Source organism: Phyllostomus discolor, chromosome 4 (assembly GCF_004126475.2).
Source record: "Phyllostomus discolor isolate MPI-MPIP mPhyDis1 chromosome 4, mPhyDis1.pri.v3, whole genome shotgun sequence".
NCBI classification, from domain to species: Eukaryota; Metazoa; Chordata; class Mammalia; order Chiroptera; family Phyllostomidae; genus Phyllostomus; species Phyllostomus discolor.
Genome location: NC_040906.2, coordinates 176,396,524 through 176,423,246, shown reverse-complemented (window position 1 = coordinate 176,423,246; position 26,723 = coordinate 176,396,524).

Here is a 26,723-nt window from a genome sequence, read left to right as displayed (position 1 = left end):
ACTTGGTTTCATAAATAACTCAATTCTCCTCAAATTAATGAATAGTTCATGAATTTTAAAATCCCATTTTGACATTTTAAGATAAAACTTGAAAAGCTAAATCTAACTTTACAATGAAAAGAGAAATTTTCAATAGCAAAAACATTTTTAAAAAGAATGAAAGAGTGCTTGCCTCACCATATTCCCAAAGATTTTTTGATGTTAAAGTAATTAAGTCATTCTTATATTTGGTGCAAATATAGAGAAAGAGATAAATAGATTGGAATGGGGTACAGAAATTCACCTATATACATACATATTCATGAAAATGGCCATATTGCAATCAAAAGGAGAAAGATGTTTTCTATTAATGCATAGTTTGTGACAATGGTTTATTCACTTAGAAAACCATGAAATTAGACCTCTACATGTCCCATAGTATGAAAAAATAAACCCCAGATAAATAAAGAAGCTAAACATAAAAAGTAAGCTTTAAAACAAATAAAACATAGAAGAATATTTTTAAAATTTGAGGTATTGAAAGCCTAAGAAAGATTTTTAACATTCCAGAATATATAAAGAATAAACTAACACATCTGGTCACATTTTTAAAAACAATTAAACCAACCAACCAAAAAAAAAGGAAAATTTCTATAAGACAAAAATCCCATGTAAATGTTAAAGCTCAAGTAACAATTGGGAAAAATCTGTATGACTTATTTAACAATTAAAAATTAATATCCAGCTCCATAAAAAGTTTTTAAAAATAAATAAGAAATTGCCCAACAGCACAATTTCCCATTTTAAAAATTACCCATTTTCAAAAGGGGGTAAAAATATAATAAAGATGACAATTCCAAAGTAATATAACTGCCTACTACACAATTGAGATTAGAGTCACTATCACTAGTCATCAAGGAAATAAAATGTTTTATTGACATAATATTTTCTATTAGAATAGCACAATTTGAAGACTGATAACACAAAATATTGCTTAGCATTAAATGAAAAGAATGAACTTTTTTTTAGTACAATGTAAACTGGGAAAACCTCTTCAGAAAGCAAATTGTCAATATCTATATTTGAAATGTATATCTCCTTTGTTGGAGCTATTCCATATCTGGTAATCTATTTTAAAAACATACCAGTACATGTTCTCAAAGATGAAGTACAAAGGTGAGCATTGTTTCATTGTTTGTGGTAGCAAAACTAACCACACAAACAAACAAAAAAGAGGTAAGAACTTAAATGGCCATGAATGGATGAGTGATTCTTTAATTTATAGTAACCCAGATTATGGGATACTACACAATTATAACCAGTAAATATGAGCTACTGATATGAAAATATCCACATACCTACTCTCAAGTGAAAAAAATATATAATAGCCTCCACAGGTTTAGTAATGATGACCCCCATTTTGCTCACTGTAGTTCTGCATAATTTGAATTTTTTCTAGTGAAACTATATTGATACCTAGAGAAAAAATATGATTATTATATTTGAAATACTTCTATTATATTTGAAAAAATGACTTTAAAAATAAATGACTTTTATTGTGTGTCTATATTGTGGCAGGCACAAAATAAGTCATTGAGGATTCAAAAATAGGGTCTTCACCTTGAACTGTCTCTGACCTGCTAGGGGAAATAGATGCATTAACACAAACAATCATGACACTCCATGCTAAGTGTCATAATCAGCATGTGTGCAGTGTTATGCTAACAAAAAGGATGGAGGATACAGTTCAGGGAATGACAAATCTGTAGGAAGGGCACAACAAAGTGACAGTAATCTGGGTCTCAAAGAAGTGAGAAGTTTCCTCCTTGAAAGCAAGAACAAGGAAGGCATTTCTGGCAGAAGAAACAGCATGTCCAATGGGGGCTCAGAGATGATCGAATAAATTGGAGTGAGGGCAATCTTTGTCTTCTCTAAACTGTAGCCTGTAGTTGTAGCCTGAGAGCCTGTTAGTAGGTCTGCTAAATAGTAGGCAAAAGAATTAATAATTAAACATTTCTATAATATTTTCAATGTCTTCTTTTAATAACTCATCTTATGGTTTCTTTTTCCTTTTCTGCTACTTACTGTAGAGGCATTTCCACCGACTGTCTTTCACATACTAAACAATCCTCACTTTCAGTCTCAGTTGTTCCGGTCCCCCTTCCATCACTAGTCATTGTTTTCAAGAAGCCGGTTTTGTGCTGCCTCTTGTGAAAGGTCACATGCCTAGGGGCTTTTACAAAAACGTCCATTTTTTTAAGTATAGGATGGTCTGTCTTTTAATATCAATAGAAGTTAGAATACATTTCTTCTTAAAAGTTAATAAACTTTTGCACAAAAGCATTAAAATAAAGCAATTTTTATAGTTATCTAGGAAACACCCTGTATTGTATGGAAGGACGTATACCTCTTACATTCATTGCATTCCCATCCATTTCTTCATCAGTAATAATATTTATCCACTTTTCCTTTGTAATACATTCTATGCATGGTTTCATTCATTGTGGGTTTACTAAACCATTCACTCACTGTGGGTTTTCTAAACCACTGGCATATGCAAAAAATGGATCACACAAATGTTCGCTTTAACAACAAAATCTTCTGGACTAAAGAAACGTGGGGCTCAGAGTTCTTGTGTGAGGTTTAGGTGGTGAATGCCTGGCACCCTGTGCCCCAGACATTACCCTGGGGGCCCAGCTGAGTCAGCCACAGACACTGCCTTGAAAGTTGGCACTTAGCCTCCTTTTTAAAAGGATGTTAAGCAAGCACCTTGCAGGTAAGGAAACCCCTTGTATTAGTTTCATAGGGCTGCCATCACAAATACCACAGACTGGGTGGCTTGAACAACAGAGACTTATTTTCTCACATTTCTGGAGCCTGGGCGGCCAGAATCGAAGTGTGGGCAAGCTTGGTTTTGAAACCAAGCCTCCCTCCTTGGCTGGCAAGTTGGCCACCTTCTCTCCATATCCTGACATGGTTATTGCTCTACGTGTGTGTGCTCCGGTTGCCTCTCTTTGCGCGTCCTGTCCAAATCTCTTCTTACTAAGACACCAGTCATTTTGGATTAAGGCCCAACCATGTGATAACACCTTAATTTACTCACAAATAAATTTGGGGCAACACAGTTAAGCCTTTTGACATTGAAATATAAGTGACACTCCCCACACGTAAAGAAGACAAAGTCAGTGTTAAGTTTAATCATTTTTCCCCATCCAGGGAAAAGTGTCACATCAAGGAGGGAGAAGAAACCCAATGTATACCAGGCACTAACAAGAGCATGTAACATACGTTTTTTACTTGATCTTCACAACAGTTTTAAGAATAAGGTACCATTATTAGTTCTTTTTTTACAGATAAAATAAACTGAGAGTCAGAGACATAAAGTATTACTTGAAGGCATATAATGTTCACAGAACCACAGCTCAGACCCTGCTCCCACCGTACCTACCAGAGCTCACGTTTTTCCCTGCTCTACATTGCACAGTGCCCACAGAGCTCCTAACACTGAGCTGCCGCTTGACAAGCATGAAATATGTGTTAGATGATCCTCACCACCATCACCATCATTGTCAGTATCGATGTTGATTGTATCATGTTCTGCCCTAAGGGCTAAGCATTATTATCCCTACCTTAGTGATGAGAACATTAAATACTGAAGAGGAAAATAATATGTGCACTTGGGATTTTGACACTGTTTTTCCAATGGCAAAACTCTTTCCACTATGCCATGTTGCCTCTCACAACCTGCTTTTCTGCAAGCTTTGAGGAATTCATCCCTCACAGTTTTCACCCGTGTTATTTCCTCATAACAGGAGCCAAGGAATGTGAAGTCAAGTCGTGGTTAAAAGCTGGGAACTCTGAGTCAGGGATTCTGGCCTCTCTTCTGTCTACGTGTGAGGATTTCCATGTAGAATATCTTAATGCGATATTCATTAGTCACAGGAATTTAATTTTCTGTGGCATGCTGAATGGGGAATTCTCCATTTCAATATAACTTATTGCTAGAATATTTACCCTTTATTTTTAACCTGACAAGCATATTTGTGACAAAAATCTGGCACTCTTTAGAAATCAGTTTCAAGCCTTGAATCTCCTGTGTGTATGAGAAACATATGCATATTTTTATTAACATAGAAGGATTACAGTTCCCTGATTACCAAGTTTCCACTTGGAAACTGTGTATGCATTGTAGTAGCTTTCAAAGCTCTTGTACATAATCATGATTAAATGGGATTCTGAATATCTACTGTAGAGTTTAAGAGTATACTAGGGCCATAGGGAAAATAATCAACAGAATAACCAGTCCATTTCTGGGACTGTTTGGGCTGTATAAACAGTTTGATTTTCAAATGATGCAGAGTATCTACATCCTAATGAATGTGTCATGACTTGTCATTTCTGACCACTAACAGGCCACACATTTCAATACTCACAATGGCAGCTCATTTTCAGGGTATGTAACAAAGTGTTCATATCTTCAAACAATTTTTGCTTCTTTTTAAATTTAGTGCTAATAAATATCTGTAGATATTGTATGTTTTTTAAAAAATCTTTTAATAATATTGTATTATTTTTCAGGAATAGTGTAATAGAAAAAGATACCATAAGTCGCGTCTTCTAAGCTCATTCATGGGAAGACATGGTTTAATCTGGTCATGGAAATAGAGGGTAAACTCCATGAAAGCAAGGATTATATTAGACACTTACCATGGTGACACATTAAATAAATATATATGGAATAAATAACTGACTGACTGAATAAATTCAAATGACCTTGGCATACAAAAGCACCAGCCATTTCAGCAGTTAACTCACTTCATTTATAATTGAAAGTATTTATAGCAGGGTAGGAAAGTACTTATATCTCTTGGGTTGTTAGCAGTGAGGAATTGAGAATTCTGTTCTTGGTAAAATGTGGTATCATGGATATAGTAGAGTGCTCTGAGGTTTTTATATAATCTATGCACTGTAAATAAAAGTTTAAAAATTCTTTCTCTTTCCTACTGTTTTAGTAACTTTGATTGTTTTATTTACAGTCTTTCTTTTTTTAAGAAAATCAAAATACCACAGGACACATGTCAGTATCTATAGAGTTCCATCTGCCATGATTGAAGGGAGCTATGATTTCTTTAAATCAGTGACTGACCACAGACTGACTGAGCATAGCAATTGAGGACTGCGGCTGAGCACTCACCACCTAGAATGCTGTGAGTCAGCACTCTGGGTTTTCATTCCGAGCAAAGTCACTGACTCATGGTGTGACCTCAAACACATCCTTTTGTGACTCAGTTTCTCCAAGAAAAATAACTCACATAATGGAGAGGGTTAGTAGTAAGTCTTCAGCTGATGTTAATCTTAAAAGGCAAAACATAATTTTGATTTCTCCTTCCTTCACAAAGATAATAATTTTGATTTTTCTTTCCTTCACTTTCATAATTGTATTCATTTTCCTTCTTAAAGATTATGTATATACAATAGATTATTCATTTTCTGTAAAAAAAATACCTGGAAATATAACTGTAACACTTGAAAGCTAAAATTATGTGAGGCCTGTCTAGAAGATATATAGCCATGTAAAATGAAAAATAGAGACACTTATTGAAGAAGATACAAGAAACATTGTATATAGGACAATGACACCTCAGTCCCCTCCAAAGTAGACATACTGGAACCTCACACAGTTCTCCCAACTGCCATCAGCTGTCCTGTCATATTTCCCTGAATCTCACTGATGGCCTGAAATCTCTTCCTTTTCAGAAGTGATTTTAGTTTTGGAAAAAACTAGAAGTTGCACAGTGTCAAATCTGGGCTGTAGGGAGGGGAGGCTGAGTCACCTGTGTTAGCTGATGTTTTGCTAAAAAAATTTTCCATGAGATATGATGCATGAGTGGGTACATTGTCACGGTGAAGCTGCCAATTTCCAGTTGCCCATAGCTGTGGCCCTCTGAATCATCTGAATAGTTTCCATGGAGAAATGTTCAAGCTTAATGCAAAATTTGATGCAGATTCATTGCTCTACTTTTTCAGTAATTTTGAATGTGACAGCCACACAGTACACATGCTCACTCAGCATCACCTACCACCCCCACTGACTAGAACAGTGAAATGGTCATTGTTCACACATGCACATTCCAGTCCACTCTCCTTGGCTGCCAGGTTACATCAATGCTGCACCAACCATTCTTGTTATATTAACAATAGTTGGACTTTTTCCAGGCAGACCTCTTATAATAGCCTTTCTATGCCTAAAATTCGTTCATTCATTCATTCATTCATTCATACTACAAATGTTGCTAGTGCTCACTATGTGCTAGATACTGCAGATGTAGAAACGAACTGGACAGACACAGAACCTTCCTTAAGAGAGTTCACCTGCTAGCAGGGAGTAAATGGTACATAAACAGACAAATAAAATATGTAACTGTGAATTCTTGTATGTGTGAACAAAGTGTGTGCTGGAATAGACGATAAGAAAGGAGTACCTTTTTGAGAATATGAACAAGGATCACATCCTTAAGAAATGACAATTAAACCAGCCCAAAAAGTGAAGAAGTGACCTTCCATGAAGAGGAAATTGAATGAAGAACGAGTCTGAGATATGAAAGCTTGTGACATGCCTCATGCATTGAGTTGGGCCAATATAGCTGAAATATAATAAGATAGGTAGGCACCAGCTCATGCAGGCCTAGGGAAATTTAGTTTAAATGCAATAAGGAATTCTAATGAAAGTTTACAATACAAATTTTTCTTTATTTATTTTTAAAATTTTTTTAAAGATTTTATTTATTTATTTTTAGAGAGGGAATGGAAGGAGAGAGAGAGAGAGAGAGAGAGAGAGAGAGAGAGAGAGAGAGACATCAATGTGCAGTTGCTGGGGGTCATGGCCTGCAACCTAGGCATGTGCCCTGACTGGGAGTGGAACCTGCAATGCCTGGTTCGCAGCCCGAGCTCAATCCACTGAGCTACGCCAGCCAGGTGCAATACAACATTTTTTAATAACATTTTTATTTCTTCTTTTGACAAACTTCAATGGTCATTCTCTTCATTTCATAGCAATTCAGTCTGGGCAAAGTGACTGTCTTTTATTTTTATTTTTATTTTTATTTTTATTTTTTCTCAATCCCTGCTCCCTCTCAACACCTGTTCTTCACCTTGCAAACACCCTTTCTCATGGTCTTGATTTACATTCTTAAAAATATAACATCTTTTTATGTGCTCATGTGGTTTTGCAGAAACTGAGCTAAAATCCCATTTTGTTTTCTCCTTATTTCACTTAGCACTGTATTTTCAGCTTATTCTTGTTGTTTTTTGGACACTTGGTCCATTGCCTCTAACCTGTCTTCCATACAATGCATTATATACATCTATTCCCTGAGCTAGCTGTGGACTTCAATTCCCTTCATAACACAAAACGTTCTATGATGAACCTCTTTTTATGTGACTACTTGTGGACCTGAGTAAGAAATGTTCTGGAAAGTATGCTCAGATGTAGCATTGCTGAATCATAAGGAACATGCATATATAACTTACTGATGAGTTTCATGTTGCTTTTTAGACTGGCTGTATTAATGAACATTTTCAATTGTCTAATTATAGGAATATCAACTTAACTATTATCTAAGTGCATTTTAATAACATAGAGAAGAGGGAAGATTCGAAGCAGGGACTGAAAGGCGGGCCCTCCTGTTCCCCTGAAGCCCCACTCTTCCCATCTTTGTCTCCAGATGGGATGGTGAGTGCCTTCAGATGGATGTCATCTGCCCTGCTCCCTGCCACAAGATTTGTATCCCCAAACACATAGTGTTGCAGTCCCCAGTGGTGGCGTATTCCTGTAGGAAGAAACAACAGTTTCTACTATTTGGAATGCTAAAAGATTTGCTTTTTTAAAATTTGTGGTCAGAATTCAAGTATTTAAAACAAATTGCTATTTGACACTACCTTTTTCACTACACTGCTTGCCCAATACCTTTGTTAAAATTGAAAAAAAATTTAAAAACCCAACTCCAGCTCTTGGTTTTCTTGCTATGATGATTGCCCAACAATCCTCCAGCTAGGGTTCCATCGGGACATTCTATGGTTCCTGTGGATATGTTTGATTTAATTGAATGCTTGGATGTCAACCCTGTGGCATATACACAGCTACTGCCGTTCCTTCTGGGCCACTGCTCTTCTCATCTTGCAGGGTTATGGGATTCCATAAAGCAATGATTATTTTCTTTATGTAAAAATAACAAGTGGGAAGAGAGAAAATATTGGCATATAAAGAGGGATAAGGAAGGAAAAAACATAGTAAAAATATAAAAAAGAATCATGACATGTTGCTACTATTATTCTTTTGTGGAAGACAAAAAGGCAATACATCCTGCTTCTATTTTATGCCCTTGGTGAAGGATGGTTGTTGAAAAGAACTTGATCTTTGTTACTTTTGTTATGTCTATTTGTCTAGTGATTTCTTTATTTGTAAAAACAAATAGAATTATTTATACACTCATGGTGGGTATGTGAAGAATAAACAAAACAATTAACTAGGAGAATAACTTACACCCTATGAAGGAAATATAACTAATTCAGTTTCATTTTTATTGATCTCATTACTATTAATGATTTTATTTTTAATAGAGCACAGATAAATCTAGCATTATTTTTAATGGGCCTTTTCAACTCACTTTTTCCCCCTGAACTCCAGATTACTGTATCTTACAGATATCAGTTATTTGAACTTAATGTTAAACTTTTCAAATGATTCACATCTAAGTCATTTTGAATGTTCATGCACTAAATTTTCTTTTATTGCTTTTTTGCTTTACATGATTAATGTTTTATAATCATGAAAAGAATAGAAAATAAACTTCCTTAGTGTTCTCAGAGAAAATTTTACATTCAGCAAGGTGCATGTCAATATCTGGTTAGCCCCATTCTCTCTGGGGTCTTGCTTCATACAAAGTAAACAAGCCAGCAATGGCTTTAGCTTTAAAGTTGGGGAATTAATCTCCACATAATCCATATGACACAGAGATGTTCATTCCTACCATTCTCTTCAAAAGTTTAGAATGTTACTACACAGATAGAAATATTTTTCGGTATTTTCATTGGGCTTAAAATTAGAGTCTTTCAGTACCTCATCTCATCATCTAGGTATAATTTATTTTTTTTTCACCTGTACACTGTGAGAGATTCCCAGTTTTAAAATGGAGCATATTACTAGTACTTTGTGAAGATTATGAATTCTTTTTTTAAAAGAGTTTATTTATTTATTTTCAAAGAGAGGGGAATGGAGAAAGAGAGGGAGAGAAACATCAACATGTGGTTGCCTCTCGCATGCCCCCTACTGAGGAAACTGGCCCACAACCCGGGCATGTGCCCTGACTGGGAATCAAACCAGTGACCCTTTGGTTTGCAAGCTAGTGCTCAGTCCACTGAGCCATACCAGTCAAGGTGTGTTTGTAGATTCTTCACAGCTATTCTTTTGTTCCTTGTGCTGTTTCTATTATATTCTCAAGAGGATCTAGGTACCAACATCCTTAAGTGAGTTTAGTCCTGTTCTGGTTTCTCTGGTCTTGAATGGTATCCCTACAGCTGCTGAGTGATGGTGGAAAATAATGTGATAATAATAAAAACAAAGAAGCAAACAAACAAACAAAATGTCTACTGATGCTTTAGCATTCCCAGGTAACACACTGTTAATGCAAATGAGGAAAACTCCATGGAATTAAGAACCACAGAATTTTACACTCAGATAAGACTCTTGGCCTTCTTAGTATCCCACATATCTCAAAACACTCCCAACATTTTGGGAGTACTGTTGTTGATTAAATGACTTATTTAAAAGGTTGCCATGACAGTATTTTAATAGCTTTTATTTAACTTTCTTAAATACACTTTCAAACTATGTCATGGAAGCAACTAAATATCCCATCTAACTCCAAAATCAGGTCTGAACTCTGTTTTGTAATCTCTTTAACAACAGAAAGTGATGCCTGTTACATACAACACAATCCTACTGCAATTACCCACTGATGCATATATATACTGATAAAAGAATAGATACATTATTTGTTGAGATTCATTCTTGGGGAACTTATTTTGAGTCCATGTTATTATTTTTGTTTTAAGTGTTTCTGACTTATGGCTCATATACACACTCAGCTTTTCTTTTGAGCAACTTGTTATAATATCTGTCTGCTCTTTACACCTATCTCTCCATGAATTTTCACAATCTAAATCATTACCCAGAAAGTTTGTAGAATTCACCTGTGATTTATTTCATTATCTTGGAATACAATTCATCTGGGCCTGGAGACCTGATATAAGACTGTTACAAGTTTTCTTCATCTGAAGCACAATAGCATAATGGTTAATTCATTAGGCTCTAAAGCAAGCCTGGCATGAAATTCACTACGTGATCTAAAGAGAGATGTATAACTTCTCTGTGTTTCAGATTCTTTATTTTGAAGTTTTAAGAATAAAACAAATGTAACATAAAAACCATTAATGTTGAGTACTATTTGATGATACATGTAAAACACTTACAACAGCAAACATTCAAAGAGGGGCCAAGTCAGGGCCAGACCCCAGACACTCAAGCTGACAATATCCATCCCAGAGACCCCACAGGGGTCTTGGGAGCCTGCATCACCGTTTGGCTTCTTCCTGCCGTTCCTTACCAAATGTTGTTCCCTAATAAACAGTGTGGAACCCAAACACCATTTCAGCATCAGAAGGCAATCAGATGTTTTCAGAAAACCCAATGTGGGACATTAGCCATCAGAAAAATCCCAAAGTTTCCTGTAGGTGTTTTCTTTCATACTCTTCATTGATGTAGTTCATAGTTGAAGTGACAGTTTAATTTCTGTACTTGCCCTAGCTGGTGTGGCTCAGTGGATTGAGCACCAGCCTGTGAACCAAAGGATTGCTGGTTTGATTCCCAGTCAAGGTACATGCCTGGGTTGCGGGCCAGGTCCCCAGTAGGGGGAAGCAAGAGGCAACCACACATGGATGTTTCTCTCCCTCTTTTTCTTCCTCCCTTTCTCTCTTTCTAAAAATAAATAAATAAATAATCTTTAAAAATTTTCCATATTCTTCCAACATAATTATAAGTCAAATTTATATTTTTGGTCTAACTTTATGGAATTATACTATCTCCTATTTCAAATTTTTACTTGTATACATCTTCAAGCTATAAGAAATAATATATAATTTTTACTTATTCTTTAATATAAAATCATTAAACTACAAGGAAAATTTAAATAACCAATAATTATTGTCACAACATTAGAGTCAAGCTATAGTTCTTATTTGTACGTCATTTTTCTACTTTAACCTAAAAGGAATATAGTACCATGTTATGCATTCATGTAAGTAGGGCATCATATGCTTTAATGACTAATAATAATTGATAATATATACCAACAGCTATGTTCCATGCACTATTCTAAATCTTTTTTGGGCACAAAGTCTGTCCAGAAAAAGTCCAGCCATTGTTAATATTACAAGATCGGTTTGCGTGACATCAATATAACCTGGCAGCTAAGGACAATGGACTAAAATGTACATGCATGAATGATGATGACTTCACTGTAGGCAGTGGGGGTAGTAGATCCTGTTGGGTGAGCATGTGTACTGTGTGGCTGTTGCATTCAAAATGAGTGAGAAAGTAGAGCAATGAATCTGCATCAAATTTTGCATTCAGCTTGATGGAGACTATTCAGATGATTCAGAAGGCTTCAGGGGCTGATGCAATGAGTGCAGTGCAAATAAAAGTGTGGCACAAATACTTCAAAGATGGTCAAAAATATGTTGAAAAGGATCCACATTCTGAAAGGTCTGCAACAGGCAGAACACCTGAGAATGTTGAACATGTGCAGACTGCAATGAACAAAGATTGGTGTTTGAGAGTGTGAGAACTAGAAGCTGATCTGGGAATTCCAAAAATTACTGTGTCCAAGATTTTGACTCAGGATCTTGTCATAAAACGTGTCATGGCAAAATTCATTCTGCAGCTTCTGCTACCAGAGCAGAAGGAATATTGTGTGGCAGTTGCTAATGACTTGATTCAAACCACCACCAATGAACCAGGTTTCCTCTAGAATATCATAAGCGGAAATGAATAGTGGGTATACAGCTATAATCCAGAAATGAAGGCCCAGTCATCCCAATGGGAATCACCTGGCTCTCACACCAAAAAAAGCACAGCAAAGTCCCAGCAAGATCAAGACCATGTTAACTGTGTTTTTTCATTGGAAAGGTGTCGTCCATCACAAGTATGCCCCTCCAGGTCAAACAATTAATAAGGTATACTACCTCAATGTTCTTCGTTGGTGGGAGATGCAACCCAATGAAAATGGCCACAGCTATGGGCATCTGATGATTGGCAGCTTCATCATGACAATGGGGCCACTCACACATCATGTCTTGTGTAAAGATTTTTGGTGAAACATCATATCACCCAAGTGACTCAGCCCCCTTACAGCCCAGATTTTGCATCCTTCAACTTCTGGCTTTTCCCAAAACTAAAATCATCTTTGAAAGGAATGAGATTTCAGACCGTCAATGAAATTCAGGAAAATATGATGGGGCAGTTAATGGCTATTGGCAGAACTGTGTGAGGTCCCAAGGTACCTACTTTGAAGGAAACCAAGGCATCTCTGTCCTATGTACAATGTTTATTGTATCTTGTATCTTCTTCAATAAATGTCTCTATTTTTCATAGTGTGAGGCTGGATACTTTCTGGACAGAAAAGTGTCTCATTTTGCACATGCAATAAACTTACAAAGTTACAGCTATTATTTTCCATTGTAGAGATGAAGAAAGTGATGCCTTGAAAACTTATGTTATTTTCTGGAAGTTACAGTGTGTAGGTGGCAGAGGTAGGATTCAAATCCAGCCACTTGACCCATGGTCTCTTAAACCTAAGAACTCCAACCATTTAATCTGCTGAAAGCACTTACTATTTGACATTGTCAGGTAAGGAAATTGTCTAAGAGCTACAAACACTTAAACAACTTTACTGTTACATTTTCTGTCATGCCTAAAACTCTGCTTTTATAATATGTTTATTGACTTTAGAGAAAGAGGAGGGGAGAGTGTGAGACACAGAAACATCAGTGTGAGAGAGAATGTCAATTAATTGCCTTACATACATGCCTGACTGAGGACTGAACCCACAACCTTTTGGTGTCCAGTTCCAATGCTCCAATGCTCTGATGCTGCAACCAATTGAGCTAAACTGGCCAGGGTACTAAAGTTCTGTTTTTATGTACCGTAGATTACAGGAAGCAAAAACACAGCCTCTGTCTTTAAAGTATGTTGGTGGGAAGAAAATATGAAAATAACTGACCTGACTATACAAGAGTAAAGTATGTACTACCACAAGGTAGAACAAATTGTAGTTTTAGAAAAAAAGAGGGGAAATTGCAAATGAAGTTTCAAGAAGGAGGAACAATCTCAAAAATTGTTTAACTATGAAAGGAAAAGAATTTTCCAGACTCAGGTACGCATGATAAGCAGAGACATATGAACATACAAGACAAACCTGAAGGATGGTGGAGACACTTACCAAGATACTATAAGTTTATTTTATTTTACTAAACTTATTCTTCCATGAACAGCTATTTGAATTTTTATTAATTAAGTTACATTAAAACCTCTGGGGTATTAGTTAAATGAAATCATTTAACCTTAAGTACAGTTAAGCCCTCCTTTGTAAAGTATAAAATCACACCTTTTCTTTTTTAGAAACCACCTTTGCAATTCTTTTTTCCTGCTTGTATTTTATATCAATGGAATTTGTCTTTTTCTGCTGTGTATACTATCCATTGTAATTTTTTATTACACTTCTACTTTTTCATTTGGTCGTGTTTTCTTGTTTTTGAGGGTTTTTCTTGGTCACAGTTGGTTGTATTTCTCATGTTTCCTTTTCTAAGTCTGTAAATACTGCATACCAACAAAATACACAAAAAGGAAATAGTCTCAAGATGGTTTCAAAATCAAATTTATTTTTCTGTAATTTAATTTATAGGTAATTCCGAAATAAAACTCAGGGAACATTTTTAAATAACTCCTAATTACTAACAGATGAAAATGTATTGGCTAAATTTAGGCATGGAATTCAGGCAACTGATTATATTGGAAATGCAATTGAATGCTTATGTAGGTGAATGCACCCCCTCTTTCTAAAGTGGACCACCCAGTGCTTTGCTGTTCGCATTTGTCAGTGTCCATATTTCCATATACTTACATAGTATTAACTGAAGTAATAAAAAAAATATAGAATTATCTGGCTAAAAATACCTAAGTGTTTTCAACCTTTAAACCCTTATGCTTAGAAAATATTATCAACATCATAACTTTGACAGGTATTATTATACTTCATAAAACTGTTATTTTTGCTGTGTGGGTTTTTTGGTTTTTTTTTTTTTTTTTTTAGTTTCAAAGATAAAAGAGATTCTGGCCCCAAAGAGCAATTTCAGAAGAAGACAGGCTCTCTCACTCTCTAGAAAATACTAATCTTCAACTTTGAGTATGCTTTATCCATGATTGCCCATGGATAGGCCTAGGACCATCAATGACAGAAAACTATGGAGGTAATCTGATCCCATAAAATTGAGGGACAGCACAAATAAAATATTTTGGCATATTGATACCAAGGATATGCCTCTTGATTTGCTGGAAAAAGCCATGCTTGCTTTTGGCTGCTGCAAAGTAGCACATATTTTTAATACCTCAACAAATTAGCCATGGTTGTAGGGAGACCAAAAAAATCACAAAGAGTCAGCTTCCACAAGGGCATTTTCAGCGATCAGGAGGGGAGTGGCATGTTCAATTCTGAGACTCAAGAAGCATGAAAACCAAGGTAATTATGGTAGCCACCTGCCGAATATGTATGTTCATCTTTCTCCTTGATGTAGTAACCAACTGCATGTGCTATATGGGGAAAATCAAGCTTTATAGCTCTTAAAGTTTATAATATTTTGAAAACACACATATTACTTATGAAAATTAACTTCTAAAATGTATTTTTTAATAAAAACTGTTTAAGATAGTATGTTTTTTAATGATTTTATTTATTTATTTTTAGAGAGGGGAGGGAGGGAGAGAGAGAGAGAGAGAAACATCAATGTGCGGTTGCTGGGGGTCATGGCCTGCAACCCAGGCATGTACCCTGACTGTCTAAAATGTATTAACAAGAAATTGCTAACACACTTTCTAGGTGTTAGAAAGGACTCATATAAGGGATTCTGACACTAAAGTTTCAGTAGTGTCACAAAAACTCTACTTCTGATGCCAAAGGAGGATGAAAATGCAGAGCTAACTCTATTGTCACCTTCAACTCACTAGGTAGGATGAATAGCTCCCAGACAAGATGGCAAAAACTTCAAAAGGAAACTAATGGAAATAAAAGAAATCAGATGGGAATAAGAGGAAGCTTCTTATAGAATTTATCACAGTGGTATGCTGGAATCACCTTGTACAGGCTCAGTTATTGAACTTTTAGGAAATTTTATGACTGGACTGATGTTACATTGGTTGCTTGAAATTTGCCTTGATAGGCATATTTATAACACAAAAAAATGGCAAATGCTATGATTCAGGGCTTCTTCCTCCCAAGGAGCCAGTTGTTAATACCAGTACATCACTTACTTAATGGGAATTCAAATTTCAAAAAATGAATAAATAGAAATTATGATAGGACTAGTAAAAAAAAATTGCACTCCTGGTCTGTTATACCTATAGAAATATCATTCAAGCAAAGGCTTTTCTGGAAGGGTGAAGAAAGAAATGTACGAATAGAAGCACATAGACTGGACACTTTACACTCTCCCAAGATCTATCATCAGTACGAGTGACTGTCCATATGGATCATGATTCAGCTCTAAATTCTTAAATAACATACCTTCATAACACTAGTAACCATCAATCTTTCTCTATATTTGTGACCACACCTTGGCCTTCTAATCACCTATAGATTTTCCATCTCTGAAATCCATATTTCAAATAGGCAAGAGTCTAAAGACAACCTCATTTATTTATTCTTTCAACAAAAATTGATTTCACATTGACTATATGCCAGGCATCATAACAGACATTAAGGATAATGTGATGAACAAGAAATATACTATCAATAAAAGCAGACAATAAAGAGTAAACTAACAGTTAACAAGACAGTTTCTGATAGTGATAAATGCTAAAAGGAAATGTAGATGGCTGCTGTGACAGATAATAATGACACTGGGGAAGGAAGGCTACGTTACCTATGCTGGTTTGGGCAAAGTCTTTCTGGGAGTTTATATCAGCTAGGATGTAAGGAATATAAATAACCATAAAAAATGAAGACAGGAAAGCTTCCTAGGTGAAGAAAACAACATGTGCAGGAGCACTGAACTGGAAAAATCTTGACTTGTTCCAGGAATAAAATAAAGAGTTTAGTGTAGAGTAAAGAAGTAGAGAAAGTGAGATAATTGTGCAAGATGAGGGTAGAGGGCTAAGCAGAGACTTGTAAATGTTTTGGATTTTATTCTAAACACAATAAAAAACTTTTGCAGGATGTGAAGCTGAAGAACCACATGACTTTTTAAAAATGTTGAATGATTATTCCACCTGATGTATATGAGTGCATTAAATAAAAATAAAAGTAGAATCAGAAAACCAATGAGCAGGTCTTTCTAAGTGCCCAAGTAGGTATAAAGGTGTCTGGGACTGGGGTGCAGGCAGTGAAGATGAAGGGAGGTAAGTAGATGGATTTGGAAGACATTTTAGAAGTGCTACGAAAGACATAACAAGATTTGCTTTCGTATAGCATACTGGGTATAAAAGAAAAGATGTAAACATGACTCAAATTTTTATGAACAGTTTTGTAAATAGAAATGTTTTATTTTGCAATAGCAAAGATTGCAAGTAGAAGTGGATGATTTGTGAGCAAATCAAGAGTAAACCATTTTGGGGTATGCAGGATTTGAGTTGTACTTTCAAATGGAGATAAATATCTAACAGGCATCTGGCTAAATGAAAATGAAGCTCAGTTAATCAATACTGAGCAGTTTCCATGTGTCCAATATTGAGCAAGAAATAGCTGAGGAAACAAGGATTTTATTTTGAAGGAGGGGAGCATCATACTTAAATGATTATCAAGTAGTAGAAATGGTAGATTCTGGTTTAGTGTAGAACTTTCCAATAGTTAAAATTTGTTCATTCATGGAAAGTATTTAATCTTAATTTAGGTTTAATTACAGATGGTGCATTTCTTTTCACTAGATCCTGTCAAACACAGGATTCTGGAATGGGATCATGTATTAGTAGAAAGGTTAGAGGAGACTGAGACATTGAAATCTTTCTGGAAATCTGTTACTAAAATTCTGAGTGCTTTTTAGTGCAGGAACACAAAGGAGAGAGGAACTAAATTCTCTCATCAAGTATGTGGCAAGCATAGTTATGCAGCATCAATGTTTAATTCCAAGTAATTCATACATCAACTCTCTGAGGTAAGATTGTTCTTATCTCCCCCGGCTGGCATAGTTCAGTGATTGAGAGTGGGCTGCGAACCATAGTGTCTCAGGTTCGATTCCCAGCCAGGGTACGTGCCTGGGTTGCAGGCCATAACCCCTAGCAACCGCACATTGATGTTTCTCTCTCTCTCTCTCTCTCTCTCTCTCTCTCTCTCTCTCTCCCCTTCCCTCCCTTCCCACTCCAAAAATAAGTAAATAAAATCTTAAAAAAAGAAATCTTTAAAAAAAAGATTGTTCTTATCTCATAAATTGTGAATATGCATAAAACAATTGACAAGAAAATATAGAAAGCAGGTAGAAATCAAAATGTCCAATAGCTCTCACGCTGCAGGCTCTAGATGAGAGAATATAAACTGGTTGTAAAGCAAGGTGCATTTTCTAGTAATTCCATTGGGGTCTCACCTTATCATAACTTACTGAAAGGAAATTCTACTTCTGCAAGCCTAACTTCTCCCCCGAAGTCTGCAATGGGAAATTTTACTCTTTGTTCTTTTGGGCTCCAGCAGTGGGGATGGAGAATCCCAAATCTCTCCACCAGGCTCTAGAATGTGTGCATGGAAGCAGAACAGAGCTGAACACATTCTGCCCAGTAACAAAAACTCTAAGAAAGGCTCAGTCTGCCCATGATCAGATAAAGCAATTAAAAAGGGGAAGAGGGGTCACAAGTGTTACTCTAGTGGTGATTCCTTAATGAAAACATGGGAGTGATTGTCTCTGAATAATGAGATTTCAGATTTCTTTACTTTCTTATTTACAGGTTTGACTATATTATAATGAATGTATATTTTTACTAAAACTGTGATGTGCATATTTTCTGTTTTGTCTCTCAAAACTTCATTTGTCTAACAGAACATCCTATCACACCTACTTGCTACAAAATGCCAGTATTTATCACTCAAAGCCTAATCTTGAACTATCAGCTACTCTTAAATGACCTCCCACCACCACCCCCGCAATAATGACTGTACCTACCATACACTATTTACTTGTAACATGTTTACTTGTTTTTCTTCTAATTAGAGAGACTGTCAGCTTCTTGGGGGACTTGGTCTCTTTCATCTTGTATTCTCAGGACCACAAATAGTGCCAGTACCTAGTAACTGCTCAATATATTTTTATTGAATTGAATTAAATATTATTTCTGAGCTGCATGCCAGGGGGCTGATGAACAAGGAAACCAGCCACTCCAAGGTCTCAAGGTCTTAACCTAATTCCGCAAGCTTTTGGCCCCAGTGGCATAAATGATATCACTTATTCAGATGGCTTTCCTTTAACATGAATTTGGAGAAAGCCAGCATCATTAATATTACTGAGAACTAGCAGATGGCCACCAGCCCAGAACACAGGGTTTGCCTCTTGATTAAACTTTATCAATACTTTTCCTTCCTAGTATTTGTCTTTCAAACAAAGCTGCTTTCAAGAGAGAACTCTCTGCTCTCTGAAAGTACAGAGGCAATTGGCATTCTCCTGTGTTGGTATATTTTGAATTAGAGCATCACAGCATGTTTTGTTTTTTTCCTAAACTAAAAAAAAAAAAAAAAAAATCACCCATGGGGCTGAGAGTTTTACATTCTCTTCTTAGCTGAGAGTTGCACTTTTTTAAATACTTCAATAAAATTTTATTTGGCCACTTATAAAAAAAGACTTGTTGAAAAGCAGTTACAGATTGCTTGCCTTTTCTGGTAAACGAGCATGTTTTTGAAGGGGCAGTATGCCCGGTGATTAGGAACCCAGATGTAGAGCACAATTGCCTAGTAGCCTGGCTCCAACACCTTCCTGTACGACTCTAAGGACGTCATTCGACCCCTCTGAACCTCAGTCTCCTCATTTGTAAGAAGAAACCATCTCATGGCATTATGAAGGAGTTAAAGATCATTTTAAAAAGTGATTGAAAATAGTAATCTTCGTTCAGTGATCACTAGAAGGTAGGCACTTAGCTGTTATACATATTCCTACCTTAAAGATGTGATTAACCTAATTTAGCATTGTTGTAAAAGACAAGTTTAAAAAAGACTTAAAAATGCCTGTAAACCCCATTTTAAACTGCTTATTTCTTCTCTGCTTAAAATGAAAAAGAAATTAACACAGATTAACAATGGAAAATGTCTTTACACACAATCACAATCTTGTCTCTGCTCTTCTTTGGGAATGTGCCCTGCCGTCAATAATGTCCTGCTTTGTTTTCAGTCTGTTTGCTGGAAGTTCCCCGCTGTGTCATGGCATAGGAAGTGTCTCCTACTGCCATTATCAGGACACAAAATCTACTTTAAACGTCAATTTTAAGGATCAATCAATGTATACTCATATCTTTGTGTTAAGACTAGAGATAGTTTGGCCATGAAGAATTCAGTGTGGGGGTAGTGTGAGGGGTGTAGCCAGTATGTTCTGAAGGGTTATTCTCAAACACAGCCAAAAATAAGTGCCCCCCCGAAAGACTGCCCATGTGTTTATGTTCTTCCTTAGTTCTTCCTCCTTATCTTCTGCATCATGACCCCAGGGGCCTTGTACAAATGAAAGAAGAAGGAAAAATAATTGTTGCTTTCCCATCTTCAAATTAGTTCTTTAAATCACTGCCATTGGGTTTGTGCTGTCACCATACAACTGAAACTGTTCTTGCTCAAGTTCCCAACAACCTCCATCCCACAGGCCACAGGTTCCAGTGCCCAGTTCCTTGACCCATATGAGCCATCAGCAGTATCTGACACAGTTTTCTTCCCTTTGGGAAAGACTTTCCATCTCTTAGCTTCTGAGCACCAGGTTCTTCTGTTTTCCCGTGCCACAGTGGCTTTTCCTCTCAGTCTCCTCTTCTGGTTCCTCTTCCTTAGACAGACTCTAGATGTTGCTGTCCCCCAGGGCTTCCTCCCTGGCCTTCTTTCTCTTCTGATTTTACTCTCTCCCTCAGCAATTTCATCCCCTTTAATGGATATAATGTCACCAATATGCCAGTGATATCCAAATTTATCTCTTTAGCTACAATGGTTTTAAAATACCATCAAATATTTTGATGCACCTCCTACTAAAGAGGGATTAGACTGCCCCTCCCTTTAAATATGAAGCAAAATTAAGTGATTTAATTCTAGTAAATAGACAAAAAGTGAAGCTGTGAAATTCCTGAGACAAGGTTAGGAAAGGTGATATCACTTCACCCTTGTTTCTCTCTCCCTCTCTCTCTCTCTCTTTCTCTCTGTCTCCCCCCAACCTCTCAGGCCCCCCATCTCTCACCCCCTCACCCCATCTCTGTCTCAGTGTACACCCTTGGAACCCAGCCAGGAGTTGCACAGAAGTCAGGCAGCCACATGGGTAGGCCATGTGTAGGAGTTCTGGCCCAATCCTAGCAGATGGCTGATGGCTATTAGCATCAACCAGCAGACATGTGAGTAAGTGAGGCTTTAGATGATTCCAGCCTGCAGCCTTCCAATTGCCCCAGCTGATGCCAAATGAAGCAGAAGCAAGTCCCCATCAAACCCTTCTCAGGTTACAGGTTTGAAACAAAACACATGTTGGTATTGTTTTAAGTCACTAAGCTTTGAGGATTTTGTTACTTGGGCACTCCAGAACCTGCCCAGTCAACATCCCCTCTTCAAATGTATTACAGGAAATTCAACTTCATGTGGCAAAAAAGAACCATGATTTTCCCCCAGTGCTGACTCTTCTCCCCCTCTTCTCTTAGACAGGCATCACCACTCGGTCCACTGTCCAAACAAAAACTGGGAATTGTCCTTCAATAAGGCCTTTTCCTCACATCACACATCCAATACATCGGCAGATCTTCTGAAGGAAGTAGGTACCTTCGAAATATACCCCTAATATTTCTAACAGCCTCCCCCATTATCTCTTATAATCATCACCGGCACCATAATGTCCGGAATAGTACAAAAGCTTTTAAGATTCATTCCTGTATTTACCATAATACAGTTTATTCTCTGGACAAGTATCTTCTGTCTACATGCTTGAATGGCTTCTCATCACACTTACCATAATGTCCATACTGTGGCCTACGAGGTTACATATGGATGGTCTCCTAACTTCAACTCCAGTTTTATCTCCTAACACTTACTTGCTCACGTGGCTCATCCACTGTGTCACACTGGTCTCTTTGCTTTCCCTGTAGCAGGCCACATTCCTTTCTGTTTGTGACTGGCTGGAAGGGTCTTCCACCCAATCTCATGACTTACTTTTTCAGGACATGCTGGTCTCTGCTCACACATCATCTGCTCAACGAGGCCTTCCTCCATCTCTTAAGTCCTCCATCGGACCCTGTTACACTGTATCTCCCAGTGGGTTTTTTCTCTTTAATGCATTTTTTTTTTACTACTGAAGTCCTGTGTACTTGTTTACTGATGACTGTCTCCTGGAGAAGAATTCAGATTTCCTGAGCACAGGGACTTTCACCATCCTTCGTGCTACGATAGCCCTCAGTGCCAAAAGGAGTTCCTGCCGCAGCTGTGAGCAGTCTATACACATCTGATTAATAAACTTTGGTCAATAAAGGAATGGTTCAATCAATTAATATAAGATGCTTGGTTAGGACAGTTTGGATAAAAATGTGTGAAGCATTTTCTTGATATCTAAGCTATTTCTATCAAGGAGCATTTGTTCTCCCTATGATGTGGCTTTCCTTGGTGAACTGGTTTAACTCTGGATACTTTTGAGGTAATTTCCTATTATGATTTTGTATGACAGCCTTAAAAGTAAAATAACAATTGCAACATTAAAATGTATACAGCTTTTTAAAAATGCAGCACTAATACTGAAACTTCACTGTAGCCAAGGAGTTATTTATATATCTACATGTAGCTTTTTCTTACCTTATTGAAGGGTTATCGTAAGGACCAGGTGTGATGTTGACAAAGCACCAATTTGAGTCTTAAGCAGAACTGATTTTTTTCACCGTATTTTCCTTATTAGAAACACAGAGCAATTTTTAAATATTTTGAGGCAATGATTTTCAAGTGATAAAGGAAAGAGCACAAATCTATTTGTATGTATGTATAGCTGTCATTCACCTGCTCTCATCCTCCAGGTGTGTGGACTGAAGACACATCAAAGTACTTGCTACTCTAGAGAAATTCTATGAAATTTTAAACTCCTGGGACTTTACATGAATTGTGTCTTCTATTGATAATGCCCTTTCCCTTCAATCTACACTTGGTATTCAATCTCAGAGCATCTTATTATTGTCTCTTGCGTCCTTTTCCCAGATTCCTTGGGCCAACTGAGCTCTGCCATTGTGCCCCATTTGGTGGGTATTAGAGTGTTTCATCTTTACTTGCATGTGTATTTGTTTGCCCCAATGAGTCTTGAATGCATGGATGATTAGGGATTCCATTTGATTTACCTTAGAATTCTCAGTAGTAGGTGTGTCTGACAGTAGGTACTTAAATTATATTTGATGAAAGAAAGGAAGAAAGTGTAAGAGTGGAAAGACAGAAAAGGATAGTAGGGAAGAAGGGAGAAAAGGAGGAAAGGGACTTGCTGAAAATTTAATAGCATTTTTTGATGTGTATGCTTCATGGCATTATGGATAAGAAATGGACTCTGGAACTAAATGTGTGGGTTGAATTCCAGCTCAGTTCCCCATTAGTTGTAAACTTGAATATATTACTTATCTTTATTTCATATCCCTTACCTGTAAAATAAATATAATATTAGTGGCTACTTCATATGTTTTTTTGTGAGGATTAAATAAATCAGCCCATACAAACAACTTAGAACTGTCTGTTCATACAATAAGTATATTAGACATTGGCATTAACATTGATGAATCCCCCCCCAATACTACCACCAAATAATATGAGATGACTAATCACAATTTCATAGATCAGTGATTTTTCAGAGGGTGTCTTTGAGATATTTCTTGTTAATGGTTATTTTGATCAGGCAGTAAACTAATCTTGTTAAAGAGATCATAGAGATTATGATTACATATTTTAGAAAGTTATCCTTTATACTATTAATTGAGCTTATTGTCACAGAGGATTCCTTGGTTTATTTTCATTTTCCCCATGTGTTATAACACTCTTCCTAGAAAACATATCCTTCTGGAGTTCGTGGGAAAACTAAAGCTACCCATGCTTTACTGAGCTTTCCTGGAGACCACTGTAATTAGAAAATTAATGCAAAAGTTTTGGTCAGATATTTAGTTTGCCTCAATTCATCTCATAGGCAACAACTAAGATTTAATAAAATTCCCAGGACTGTCACAAATATAGATTTAAGTATTCTTCATTATATCTTTTGCTTTACGGATGCAGAGACCCTGTGCAGAGGCACAAAGTCTAAGACCACTGGCCACTCAGCAGTGCCAATTCTGGGACACAAGTGTCCAGATTCTCAGGTGTTCCCTCCGAGGTTCACAGACCAAACAAAAATGACAAGTCTTTCTTTTCGGACTGTCATTCAAAAATGACAATGCTATCTTTTCCCTCTTAATATGAAACTGCTGTCATTTCATTGTTAAACATTTTTCTCTTTCTGCCTCAGAAGAAAAACATATTTTGTACATTCAATAGAAAATAAACAATTCCAGTATTATAAGAGACAAAAACATGGTGGAAAATTTAAAAATTAGACATTACAATAAATGATGGGTTTTATTATTTAGATTTTAGTCTAATTTTTTGCTAGGCACCAATAATTGAAAAAATGCATATGTTTTGAACTGCTTTGTTTGGGGGCATAGACAAAGGCTTGGAAATACTTGAATTTTGTTTTAAGCAGTAACACTACTCACTATTGCAGCCTTGATTCAGGACAGAAACCTGATCATTTTTATTTTAAACAGCCACCAATGGTCATCCTTCAACTGATCTGGCATGACCCTGATATTGTCATAAGTCTGTCATCTCCTAATGAATATCCCAGGCTGTGCACATTCCACACAGGGACACTGCATGGAAGGTAAAACGTGCTCCATGACACTGTGACATTGTCTGGAGAAGGATGTCAATTCTTCACAAATATTCCCATGGAGAAACCTGACCTCTGTTCACAAACAGGAACTTGTTCTCTTAAAAAAAAAAGGAAGCAAGGGTGAGAGAGGAAACAATGTTGGTTTCTGGGAGAAGTGGTGTTGGAAGTCCAGTTTGCAGGCTTTCGGAACAATTATGGGAAAACCACAGAGCATGTCCTTTTTACTCAAAATAATGGAAAGCACTTCCACTCCTCTGCGGAAACAGCAGTTCAAAGACAGGACACAGAGTCCCTAAGCTCTGGCTGCTTTTAAATAGTGTTTTTCTTTTTTATTTTTTTCCCTCTTCATTGGTAAACTGAAAGAGGACTCTCTATATAGGTAAACTGGTGTGATATGGGCCTCTTTTATATTCCACCGTGCTTTTGCCTTTGTTAATGAAACAGACTGGCCTATCTGGTCCCATTCATTTATTCAATAAATATGCATTCATTTATTAAATAAATATACCACTTTCTCTGCACTGAGTAAGGCAGTGTGGACATGAAAAATGAGTAATACACCCTCCCTGCTGCCAAGCAATATATAATCTAAACAGACCCACAAATTTTTAAAAAGCATTATCATTCTGGAAAGCAATTAGGCAATGTGTAATCAAATTGCTATAAGGAAGCAATGTTTCTCCTATTATCTATGCTTGACAAAATCTTAACTAAACTCTTAAGGGCTTTGCAGTAAGTTAGAAGCAATACAGATTCCATCATCATGGAAGCACACTATAGGATGCTTTGCCACAGTGAAAAGCAAAGAATCAGCTTTAGCAAAATAGCATAAATGAGTCTTTAAAACGCATAATGCTGTGTAAATTTAAAAATAAGAAACAGAAAAAAATTATATAACAATATCAGACATGTAAATTGAAATACATGCACACAGAGCAACAATGCCCATTTTCCATACAAATAAAAAGATAATGCAAAAAGACTTCAATGACAACCTTTGGTGTGGAAGGGCATGAGTATGAAAACTGTCACTAAAAAGGGATTAAAAATAAATAAATAATAAGACAAGAGCACTTTTTGTAGCTTATTGATTATTATGTGACACAAACTCAAGAGTACAGATAACTCAATACACCAAATTTCTAAAGTGGATAAGAAAAGAAAAAAGCTAATTATGGTACAAAACAGTAAGTGTGCTTAGACTGCAATGCTATTACAGAGAGAGTTAATAAAATGTGTTGGACGGTGTGACATCTAGATAGTCTTAGATACCCAATCTCACAGCTGTAGCCATTTCCTCCCCCACATACCGTATTTTGCCATGTATAATGCACACCCACTTTTTTGGCCCAAACTTTCAGGAAAAAAATCTTTCAATTTTTTAATTCAATGTTTATTTATTTATATTCAGAAACAAAGCCAATTATCATATTCCAAGGTATTGTTTTACATATGGATATTGTTATTGCTTTCTTGAGTTACACTTTTAATGCATAAGCATAAATTAAAGAATTAAAAATGTTTATATAGGTACAGAATTAATACTACCCATGTACTAATGCACTTCCTTATTTTTCCCTCAAAAATGTGGGCAAAAAAGTGTGCACTACACACAGCAAAATACGGTACTGTCTAGTCCTTGCCCTTGAATCTGAATTTAACTTTATAATTTATGAATCCCTCCACCCTAATCACCTCACTAATGATATTGAGTTCATCTTTTTATTCTGAAGTAAGTGGGTGGTACTATTTCATGTTAGGAAGAGAAATTCGAAAATTAGCTGGCTTTGGCATCTCACCTGGATTGACATTGTTGAGATAGACCACACCATGCCTGGAGCCCATTCTCTCAACTGTGGCTGCTTTTATCTCATGAAGGGACTCTGAGGTATAAATCTGTACTGGTCATCCTGCTCCAATTTTGTGCTCTAGTTTCTTGACATTGTTTGTTTGTTTGTTTGTTTGTTTTATTATAAAATACAGCCTTGTATTTCTCTTACAAATAGGTGTCTGGCTTACTCTACCAAGGTCTAGCCAGGTTAAAATATACCATTTAATTCCTTTGTCTGTCTGGGTTGCATGCTACCTGGCTCTGCCCAGAGTTCTCAGAAACCAGAATCCTGCTGTGTCCTAGCAACATAGCTAAGCTTAATGTCTAAAGCTAATAGTACATCATAGAGAAATCTACTTACATTGCCTTGCTAGATCTACACCATCCCCCAGCCTTCTTGTTTTTCAATATTGATTAGTTATATCTTTTTTCACCATAGTCTCCTAGTGACTTTTCTGCCTGCCTATTTGGCCTTGGTACTGTGATACTAAGAATGGCC